The sequence below is a fragment of the Schistocerca gregaria genome, chromosome 5, assembly GCF_023897955.1.
Source record: "Schistocerca gregaria isolate iqSchGreg1 chromosome 5, iqSchGreg1.2, whole genome shotgun sequence".
Classification (NCBI taxonomy): Eukaryota; Metazoa; Arthropoda; class Insecta; order Orthoptera; family Acrididae; genus Schistocerca; species Schistocerca gregaria.
Genome location: NC_064924.1, coordinates 459236069 through 459248148, shown reverse-complemented (window position 1 = coordinate 459248148; position 12080 = coordinate 459236069). Strand labels below are relative to the sequence as shown.

At 37.6% G+C, this 12080-nt stretch overlaps 1 protein-coding gene across 1 annotated transcript in view; it reads right to left on the bottom strand.

The window, feature by feature from the left end:
- Positions 1–10880, bottom strand: part of LOC126273101 (structural maintenance of chromosomes protein 6) — a 262264-nt gene extending 251384 nt beyond the window's left edge. Inside the window, exon 1 of the mRNA XM_049976533.1 lies at positions 10272–10880. The gene's annotated coding sequence lies outside the window, so the exon portion shown is untranslated. The remainder of the gene's footprint in view (positions 1–10271) is intronic.
- Between the last annotated feature and the right edge of the window lie 1200 nt (positions 10881–12080).

Here is a 12080-nt window from a genome sequence, read left to right as displayed (position 1 = left end):
CTTCATATATCCTGGCTTCAGCATTTTCAGTTACATCTGCACTTGTCTTATCTGTCTGTATTTTGGCAAATTTTGACTCTAAACTTAACTATCCACTGGTAGATTTAACTTTTGTACTTCTGTAGGCAAGTTTTTGCACAAATCTTGCAGCTTGCTCACTGCATTCATCACTTCTTTTACCGACGCACACACTTGGTATTGCTTCTCCTGAGTTTGGGAGTATGCTTCACTGAAGTTTTGTAACTCACCTGTTAGTTGTTTCTGTTTATCGTCTAGAAATCATACTCTTACCGTTAACGTATTTATATTGCGGGATATGTCGGTAGTTCGTCAGATAATTCAGTGCATATTGTTTTGCTCACCTCACTGAACTGTTGACTAATACTATACTTGAAATCGTTAAATGCCTGATTTTGCTGTGTAAACTGCTGTCCTATATTTTCCTGATGATTTGTGAACTGCTGTCTCATACCCTTAAGTTGTGTTAGACTTTCCTGAAATTACTGCTGTTTTGTAAATGGTAGTATTATTTGTTGCATGAGTTGCGTCAAATGATGAGTCTAGTATTTACATTGTTTTAAGAAGTGTTTCCTGCTCTGTCTTTCACGATTTCGTGAGCCAGTACTCAAAAGAATTTTCGCTGTCGCGCCCTTCAGTCTCACTATTTGAAACAAGTTTCCCAGTGAGAACTGAGAAATTGTCTCATCGTACGTCATGAAAGTGACATCATGATTAGTTATATTATCAGTGTCATCATTTATTGATAGTGGGATGCCAACTTCTTTGTTTAGGCTGCCATTGGTCAGTTCACGAGTTGGCGCATTACCTTCAACTGTTGCCAAGCTCGGACCCCAACATCTTGGCATATTGCATTTTGTAATGACTTTTCAACATTGGCCAGTTCCTTTGAGTCCATTGTGAATAGTTTTTTAACAAAATTATGAATAAAATTTTTTCAAAAATGAGATTTTGTCTGTATTTGTACTTTTCAACAATAGTAGGTTTAGCTGCTTATTCGGTAATGAACCAGATTTTATTATGTGACACAGCTTACAGAATCTGAGTGACTTATCTTGAACATTATCGATGACACAATACACATTTTCGTCTTTTCTGTAGAAATGCACTTTACATAAAGGATATTAATTGGAACGAAATCATATTATCTACTGCCAGAGAAAAGGCACCAAGTGTAGCCCTGTGAGCATACAGTTTTGCAGCTTCCTACCTTTACTGCTGAAATCAACATTCCCAGCTCATCTTGTTTGTAGGCAGAATTTAATTTTAATTTGCTTCTTCAATGTTTTTGTCATTTCCAATCTCACAGACATGTAACAAATACAATGAAAGCTTCACTAGTTTCTTTCAACAAAATATGAATAATTTCAAAAATAATCTCAAAATTTTTTTTATCTTAACAATTGAATTTTTTTCATATTTCGCTTGGCGCCGTTCTTTAAAAGGTCGCCATTGAGTAGTGATATGGGGAGGAGGATGGAAATTGATTAATAATTGAAGTTGATTAATAATTTGAAAAATTTATTGGAAAGAATAACTGAAAGAAATTTGAAGGTAATTTATGAATCTGTACACAATCCTGGGTGAACTTTAACTGAAGCCAGTATCAACTCACCTCATATATAAATACAATCAAAGTCAATAAACAATACTTGTATTATATATGTTTTCACATTAATTCTATTGTGGTTTAATTCTAGCACTTTGTACTACTTAAAGTGGTGAAGTACGTGTGTAAACTCCGCTTCTTTAACGATATGACTTACTTGAGATAGTCAGCTGACTTTCTTTGCTGGTTAGCTTCCTGCTGCAACCTGCTTTTCTCTTCCGGAGAATATTTGCTAGGAACAGGAATTTCTCAAGACTCTTTCTACTTGTAAAAATAAGCAGACATACTCAGTTTTCTTTTCTTCACTTAACGATGTATATTTAAACATCAAACTTTTACATATCTCATTCTCAGCATAAGAAAACACTGTCAAGTAAGTCTCCTCGAGTATCCAAAGGTTAGAAACAAAGTTCATCTACACATAAGAGAAAGTTGGCTTAAAAATAAAGTCCACCTTCATCCTGAATCTGAATACACGTCTTATCCTCTCCAAGTCCAAGACGAGCATTAATTAATAATATCTCAAATGTTCTTTGTTTCGCTGCAATAGTCGAAGTTATAAAACAGCACAGAATACATAAACACTCCTTATTCTTTCACTACAGCTTCCATGGCGCGACCAGCGAACACTTACACACAGACAGGTGATGCACAGTAAATAGTGTTCCTTTCTCCGACTCAAAACTGAAATATCGATATTTCTCCAAGTATATACTATTTTCAATATTTTATGTAGTTTGGAGGAACTCTGGGTACCATGAAAATGTTCATTTGGACACTTGTAAACTTACATAAAACGTAATAATGCTCACTGTGTATAGAATTCAAACTTACAATAATCCCTATAAAATGTGTGGCTTCTGTCATGATACTGTCCTTTTCCCCTATACCTATACCTTGGCTGTGGGTTGACCATATGAGTGCACTTCCTCTTCCTGTTCTGGTAGGTACGCCCCTTTACACAACATTCCTATTTTTCAGGCCACAGGTCGTCCTATCTGCATTAGGTACACTTGCCCTATATATTTAGTAAATGCTGGGTATGCCCCCCCCCCATCTTGTCTGAGTAGGCCTCATGGTTCATTACCCTAGTATACATTCATATGTATACTATAATTAAATATTTTCTTGTAAACATAAAAAATCTCTTCTACACTTCGCATTTACTTCTTAATAGTTCAGCTAATCCCTAGAGTCCTCCTCTACCTTTCAACTTTTATACCTGTGATAGATACTATGTCTGGATGTACTATTTAGTAGATAATATGTTGACTTAGGCTACACGAGCCTCACTATCCTACAATTCGTCAGAATATTTGTTAGACTAACATTTTTTAATTACTATCACAATTAATGCCTCTTTGGCTTATCCTCTCTTTCATTACTCATGCCTCATTCTTATGTATACTCGGAAACACTACAGTTTTTATACTTATATATGTATATGTGATAGTTTCTATATATATTTCATTATGTACACATATTATTTCCCCGTAGCACACCTGATGGTTCTCACATTGCATCAGGTTTCTAATCTGTAATTTCAATGTTTGTGTTTTAGTGTATTTTTCTGTGTATGCTGATGTGGGTTTGTGTAGTCTGATTCTTTAACCATCTTGTCTGAAGATAAGATGTAGGTTATTGGAAACCACAGAAACAAGGAAGGGCTTCTGCAATAAAAGTAGTTGAATATGGAAAGAGGGAAAATATATAGGTCCTCAAATGAGAAGTAAGAAAGGAAAAAAATAGATATGGCTGGTAATATTGAACAAGAGAAAAAAGTCAGCTCCAAAGATAGGAAACCCTTGCCACTCCCCTTCCCAAGGATCTACATCTACATCCATACTCCGCAAGCCACCTGATAGTGTGTGGCGGAGGGTACCCTGAGTACCTCTATAGGTTCTCCCTTCTATTCCAGTCTCGTATTGTTCGTGGAAAGAAGGATTGTCGGTATGCTTCTGTGTGGGCTCTAATCTCTCTGATTTTATCCTCATGGTCACTTCGCGAGATATACGTAGGAGGGAGCATTATACTGCTTGACTCTTTGGTGAAGGTATGTTCTCGAAACTTTAACAAAAGCCCATACCGAGCTACTGAGCGTCTCTCCTGCAGAGTTGCATGTACTAAAGTCAGACGCCAGAGGAGGTTTGGTGTGAAATCACCTCCTACAGAATGGACATTCCCACCTTCACTGTTAAGGTCCCTGAAGGAAATCTTAGCAACCCTATGGAAGTGGCAAATGGTGAAGAATTAAGCATATTTGTTTGTGAGGGCTGTTAGAAAGGTGTGGTGTGTGTTTTGTGTTAGTCATGATTCATATGTTCTCGTAAACCATGCTTTTATCCACAATCCCCACCCCTTTCCAAAACCGATACAGACCCTCCCATTTACATCACATCTCATAAAAGGTATAAAATATTCTACACAAAATAGAAAATCTATACACTACAGTATAAAAGTTGTTCAAATATTCACCTGATGTTATATTTTTCCAGAAACATAATATCCCATTCAGTTTATGTTGTCCAGATATCACTCTGTTTAAATAGTACCATCATATTACACTTTACACTATTATTATATTCTACTCATTTTATTTCACACCTAGAGATCACTTTCTTTCTTATTCTGCGATTCTCCTAAGTTGTAGTCATATCCAGTTTTCTAGTTAATAAGATCATAGGATAGTTTAAGATTTTAGGAACAGATGACAGAATAGTTTAAGATTTGAAGGGAATTCTGTGTGGGAAAACTGTTTTGGAAGTAACACCAAAAACATCTCGGAATCCGATGGTCATCATTCCGCTTGTTAACTCAGAATGTTAACGCCCCTGGGAAATATACAACTTTAAATCTTTCATATTGTACTTCCCTTTATACGATTCAGTTGTAGGATCTACTAAAAATAATGTCTTAGGGTGGATTACTGTCTGTACCCAGTATGGTCCTTGATATGTTTGGAAAAACATATGTGTCTCGTTCTTCAGGGCAGAGCTTTGAAGATGTTGTTTTACAAGAACTAGGTCATCGACCCTGTACTGAGATTCTACAGTTTTCTCATTATGCTTATTCACCCCTTGTTGGGCCTTTTCAACTAAATTTTAAAAACTATTTCCTGGTTCATTTCGCAATTGGCACTTGGTTGTTCAGGCCAACTAAAACATTTAATGAGGGGTTCTCCTACAAAGGATTTACCTATTAATTCTAATGGTGTTATCCCAGTCGGCAATTGTGGCAATTGATCTAGAATAAGTTCAAAATCTTTAATTTTCGTTGCCCATGAAGTATGTTTTTCATAGAAGTAAGTACGGCATAGTTTTCCAATATCCTTCATTACGTTTACACAGATTCGAGGACGGGTTATAGCTGGATATTTACACTTGACGAATAGATTCCCATGGTAGAAATTCTTTAAATTCGTTACTCCCAAATTGTGGACCATTATCAGTGAGAAACCATTTTGGTGTACCTACCTCCAGAAAGTATTGTTTTAAACAGTGTATTTGCTTTTTTGATGGGACATAGGTTAGCATATTCTGACCAGCACTCAATGATGACCAAAATGTGTGACACTCCTACCTTTCCTTTCGGAATTCGCTCAAAAAAATCTGCTGCTGTGAGATCGTGTAACAACTTAGGAATAATCGGATATATTTTTTTATTTAACATTAGTATTATCCTCTTTCACTTTCTGATAGATTTCACAGGTCCTTATTAAGTATGCTACTTTATGCCATAGCTCCTTAAATTAGTAAAACTTAGTCATATGCTGTATGAACATACCACACAATTGCATCTTTCATTACCTTAGGTATGCATAAGTGCCAACGTTCTGATGTCATGCTGTCTCTCGAAAACAAATTATGACCTATAATTTCCCATTTTCCTACTTAATTAAGAGGTAAGGAATTCCTAATACACATAGCAAACATTTCTGTAAAATAGGAATCATGATGGATGTTCTCTGTTATTCTTTGAGCCATCTCCTGTACCCTGATGTTCGGATTTCTACTGACATATAATTAATTGCAAAAATAACGCCGATTCCTTCTGTACATTTTAATTCTTCCATTCCTATGGGTAAACTAGACAAAGCATTTGGTACAATATTCTCAGACCCTTGTACATATTGTATCCTAATATCATATTCCTGCAGGAAAAATATCCATCGCATTAATCTACTGTGCAACAATCGACTATTCATTAGAAAGGAAAGAGCTTGATGATCTGTATAAACATGGACTTCTGACCCCCGTGACTAGTGTTTCAAGTTATTGGATATTCTATACAACTGCTAATAGTTCTTTTTCAGTAGCCATGCAATTCAGTTCATGCTTATTTAGGCTATGGCTAGCAAAAGTTATGGTTCAGCGTTCTACATTATTTAGATCCCATTCTCCTTGGAAAAGTTCGGCAGCAATACCATAATCAGATGCATCTGTTGAAATTTTAAATGGTTCACCCATAACCGGATGATGTAATATGGGTGATTCAACAAGTCCTGTTTTTACGTTTTCAAACACATCACTTGCCTTTTGATCCCAAAACCACGGTATTCCCTTTCTTAAATAAATGTAAAATTTTCGGGTCATTCAGTTCTTGACCTTGTATGTAGTGTCGATAGTATTCGGCCATTCCTATGAATCCCTTCAACTGTCTTACATTTCTCGGGTTGGACATTCTTTGATAGTATTGATGCATTCAGGATCTGGTCTAATTCCTTGCACCCCTACAATATCCCCTAAAACTTAAGCTCTTGATGGGCAAAATATGATTTAGATAGCTGCAGGGTAATACCTTTCTCTTTAAATCTTTTTAGAGTGTTACTCAAGGATAGGCAACGTTCTTCCCAAGAAGCTGATATTATAAGTATACATCCACATATATTATTAAATCTTTCAATAAATCTCTCCATAATGCTTCATCGAGTGCACGTATAAATATGGATACAGAAATATTAAGTCCGAATGACAATACATTGAAATGATATGATTTACCATCAAATTCTGGATGTAACCTAATTTGCCGATACCCCGCAGTCAGGTCCATCATGCTAAGAAAGCTTGCTTTCTCAAATTAGGATATTTATTCAATGTCCCCATGTTTAACTTTAATTGTACTCAACCTGTAGCTTTTTTTTCACCACGACCAAAGGGTTATTCATGATGCTGGAGCTACGTTCTATTATATTGTTATCAATCATTTTCAGAATGAGATTTTCACTCTGCAGTGGAGTGTGCACCGATATGGAACTTCCTGGCAGATTAAAACCGTGTGCCGGTCCAAGACTCGAACTCAGGACCTTTGCCTTTCACAGGCAAGTGCTCTATCAACTGAGCTACCCAAGCACGACTCACGCCCCGTCCTCACATCTTCTGCCAGTACCTCGTCTGTTACCTTCCAAACTTTACAGAAGCTCTCCTGTGAAACTTGCAGAACTAGCACTACTGAAAGAAAGGATATTGCTGAGACATGGCTTAGCCACAGGCTGGGGGATGTTTCCAGAATGAGATTTTCACTTGGCAGCCGAGTGTGCGCTGATATGAAACTTCCTGGGCAGATTAAAACTGTGTGGCAGACTGAGACTCGAACTCAGGACTTTTGCCTTTTGAGGGCAAGTGCTCTGTAAAGTTTGGAAGGTAGGAGACGAGGTACTGGCAGAAGTAACGCTCTGTGCCAGACCGAGACTCGAACTCGGGACCGTTGCCTTTCATGGGCAACTGCTCTGTAAAGTTTGGGAGGTAGGAGATGAGGTACTGGCAGAAGTAAAGCTGTGAGGACGGGGCGTGAGTCGTGCTTGGGTAGCTCAGTTGGTAGAGCACTTGCCCATGAAAGGCAAAGGTGCCGAGTTCGAGTCTTGGTGTGGCACACAGTTTTAATCTGCCAGGAAATTTCATCAATCATTTTGTTGATTTCCTCTCTGGACAATCGGAAAATACTGATTCCATTAGAGTTTCCTATAAATCTTGTTTTTGTTCACTAGTTAATATTATAGACTCGTTTACTTCGTCTTGTATGTCAGCTCGATGTGATAATGACCTACACTATCAATCTCTGGTGTCAATTGTTGTATAGCTGTTAGCTGAAGACATTGATACTCAGTTGTTTGTTTGTCAATGTAGCTGTCTGTCACAAACGGTATCCAGTATCTACTGCCCCTTTTCCACAACATAGAAGATTTTCCTCAAAATTTAAGATAACTCTAAATTCTAATAGACAATACATCTCTATTTATATTCTCTACTATCAACAATGTTTGACGAAATAAAATATTTCCGTTGCTGCAGTTCACTTGTGTTTCGTGTTTCACAACTTTACTTTTCCTTCCTGTTGTACCAAATATGTAAACTCCAGTTACTGGTAACAACGGTAAGTGTTATTTAATCTGTAGTGAGTTGAAGAATGCGCTCGATATGAGTGATACTTCACTCTCTTACTCTATAAATATTTTAACTTCAGAAGTCTCCACAGTCTTTGCTATTATTAGTTGTGAATTACTGATAACTAAGTTTTGCTCTTCTAGCAGTAACCATTCTTTTGTAGGTGTTTTGTGCGCGAAATTAACATATTTATCATGAACCAATCTTCCTAGTGTAAGTCTATGACCTGGGCCCTGGTCCTGGATCCATATCGCGCTAACAGGTGGGTTATCGAATCGAGATACTACGTTACCACTTTGTGTTCTAATATTATTTGGTACACATTCCTGCAAAGTTACTGGACCTAAATTCGAAGGTGGCTGTTACTGTCGTTACTATCTCTCCTGTTTCACTGGTGTACTCTAGCTAGGTTGGTCTCATCTACGTCTACATCTACATCTATTGGATACTCTGCAAATCACATTGAAATGCCTGGCAGAGGGTACATCGAACCACTGTCACAATTCTCTATTATTCCAATCTTGTATAGGACGCAGAAAGAACGAACACCTATATCTTTCTGTATGAGCTCTGATTTCCCTTATTTTACCGTGGTGATCGTGTCTCCCTATGCAGGCCGGTGTCAACAAAATACGTTTTTTAAAATTATCACCACTGTTCCTTTTGCTTTCATTGCAGTCCTTATTTAATCCATCCAGTGTGTCCACAAAGGACAATAGATCTTCTACTGTTTTCCAACCATTACATAATATATCTTTCCTTGCATAAATGGGTAATTATCCTATTAAAATTCCCACTAGCCCTTCTTCATCCATCGGCTAATCTAAGTATTTACCCTGTGTTAGATGCCAGTAGAAATACTTTCTCATGGTTCCCTTAGTAATATTGTAGTATTTTGGGTCCCACAGATATGATAGCAGTGTTTCCTGGGCACTTGCAGACCAATACTTCTCTTTAAACGTCTCTTGAAAATCTTCCCAAGAGGAAAAGTTTTCAATATTTACAGTTCCCCATTCGGAGGCTTCTCCTAGAAGGTAACTCACAGCAAATTCAACCTTTTTAGAATCTTCCCAACTCTTCAGCAAGGCTTGGTTAAATCTTTTCAAGAAATTCATCAGGTGTACATCCCCATCCAGCGTAAACTGAGGGAATTGCCTGGATAATCCTGAATTGGCCCCCACATTGTAGATCAGTCATCACTTCACTAGTCAATACCACGTCAGTAAGTGTCATTCTCTTGTCTATTTTATCTTGGACAAGTTTGAATTTTCTCTATAGATCATCCATAACTCTCTTGGTATCACTAAGTTCAGAAGCTAAAATACGAGATACATTCCTGGTTGTTACTTTTTCAGAAACTTTTTGATCTATAAGTTCTTCCACCTCTTCCCCTACAGTATTTATATTTATAATGTCCGAGTTCGCTAGTTTCTCTCTGAAGTTTTTTTCCTCAGTATCTACTTGAGTATTCATGCCTGTAATTTGCGATTGAGTTATTGGTATTAATTCGTTATTCTTATCGATGCTCCCTTTTAAAGTATGTAGTCTCTGTCTTACAACATCAATCCTAACATTTCATACATTTTCAAATGATCCTAGCTTTCCACTAAGTTCTGATTCCACATTATTACATTTATCTTCAATATCAAATTCTAACTTTTTTATGAAGTCCTGGATTTGATCATTCTGTTCCTGACTAAAGTCTGTGAACAGCTGATTTACGTGAATCTTCAAAGATCTAGTTAGTTCGCTCTTTAAATCTAACTTTCAAATTTTCAACTTCACTATTTAGTGTGTCAAATTCAGTCTTTAGTAAACCCATATTTGTTGCCTGACTATTCAAGGTTTCACTCCAGTCATTTAGAACTTCACTTTGAGTATTTAAACTAGATTGTACCAAACCTGTTTCTTTCCTTAGAGTTTCATTCTGAGCATTTCATCTAGAATTTAAAATTTCATTTAATTGTAAAATCTGGGCTTCTAGTTTTTCACTTAAAGTCGCAATTTGAGCATTTGAAGGTGCGCTTTGTGCTTTTATTAAATTTGCTAACTCAGTCCAGTATGGCATTTCTCTACTGACTCTCATAGCCATAGCTAGTTCTTGAGTTTCTTCAATTTGTTTCACATTATCCATATTCTTATGAGCTTTAGATCTAGAGAACATTTAAAAAATTCACTCTAAGTATAACAACTACATGCATACAATTAACTCAACAGTTTATTAAACCTTACACTCAAACAATACATTACTGTTTTAGGCTTACCTGGCGTAGAGTTTAGGCTGTGTCGGCGAGTGGATGCGGAATCGGCACCGGTGAGCAGCGACTGGTGCCAGTGGCGTCAGATGTAAATTTTTGTGTCTACATTGGTGAGTGGATGTGGAAGCAGGTCAGCACCAATGAACAGGAACAGGTGCTCGAGGTGTCCTTGCGTCTGGGTCCTTGCGATGTCTATGAGAGTTCTCTACCCTGAATACCAGATCTTATTAGTCGAATTATTCTCGGCATATCTCTTCATAGTCTAAATAGTCGAGATCTTCTCTCTTTTCTTTTAACGTTATGACTTTTTTATGTCTTCCCTTTAGTTGCATTTACTAGTTTTCTACATTTGATTTTTAGGCTTAGTCCAGTTTCTCGCAATGGTTCTTTCGCCTTGTTATACTCGGTTGCTATGGCAACACATAATATCTTCTTATCTCGTTTTCGTCTCAAAATTTCTGTACTCTTCTGTCCTGTCAAGGTCGCCAAGTTCTAACGCTTTTTACTACTTAAAGTGGTGAAGTATGTGTTTCAACTCTTGCTTCTTTAACGATACGACTTACTTTAGATTGTCAGCCGACTTTCCTTGCTGGTTAGCTTGCTGCTGCAAACTCCGTTTCTCTTCTTCTCTGAAGTATATTTCTAGGAACAGGAATTTCTCAAGACTGTTTCTACTTATAAAAATAAGCATACATACGCAGTTTCTTTTGCTTCACTTCACGACGTAGATTGGAACATTAAACTTTTACAAAACTCATTCTCCACATAAAATAACACGATCAACTAAGTCTCCTCGCGTTTCCAAAGGTTAAAAACAGAGTTGATTTACGTACAAGAAAAAGTTGGCTTAAAACCCAAGTCCATTGTCATTCTGAATCTGAACACACGTCTTATCCACTCCACATCCAAAACTGTACTCATTGCCACAGATACTACTACAACGCCGCCCCAACACAAGGTTGGCAGCCCATCGTCTGCTGAGCACAGTGCACTCTAGTGGGCTGTGCAGCTAGACGGAACTGGAGTGTGCCTCGTTCACTTCTGAGCTAGATTTCAACCTAGGCAGACGCACTCTCATAATCAGCCCTCAGCCGGTTCTGTTCGCATTGATTCTCTGAGGAGGGACCATCAGGCCTAGTCCCTGAGAATATGTTGTGTTAGTTATAGCCGTAGCTGCAGTCCTACAAACAACTGAAGGTAAGTAATTTGCATTGTACCATGTGTTTCTTGAATAATAATCCTTCTCTCTAACAGTATGCCGTACCGAATATTATTGCAATCTGGACTCCTTCAGCTCCTGTCAACTCGGTCTTCTACTCATTTGCATTTAGTAACTAGCTGAAAAGACCCACACGTTTTGTACCTAAACAGTGAGACACAACAAAAACGAATAACAGTTAAGAATATTTCAACTGTTCTTTTTTCCCACTACAATAGTCAAAGTTATAAAACAGCACAGAATACTTGTTCTTTCACTATGGCTTCCATGGCGCGACTGGCAAACACTTGTCGATGCCGTTCGATCGCTGTGACTACAGTATCTCACGATTAAATTCAAACCTGCACACACAGACAGGTGATGCACAGTAAATAGGGTTCCATTCTCCCACTCACAACTAAAATATTGGGTATTCAAGACGGTGGCCGAGTGGTTCTAGACGTTGCACAGGAACTCTCGAAGCAGCACAGAATCTTGAATGTGAGAATGTCAATGCTCGATCATTCCTCTGGCTATAGCGTAAATTCTTATTGTCTCCTCCAAACTGCTTGATGCAGTATCTCGGCTGCAAGTGAAATGATGAACAGATAGAAGTG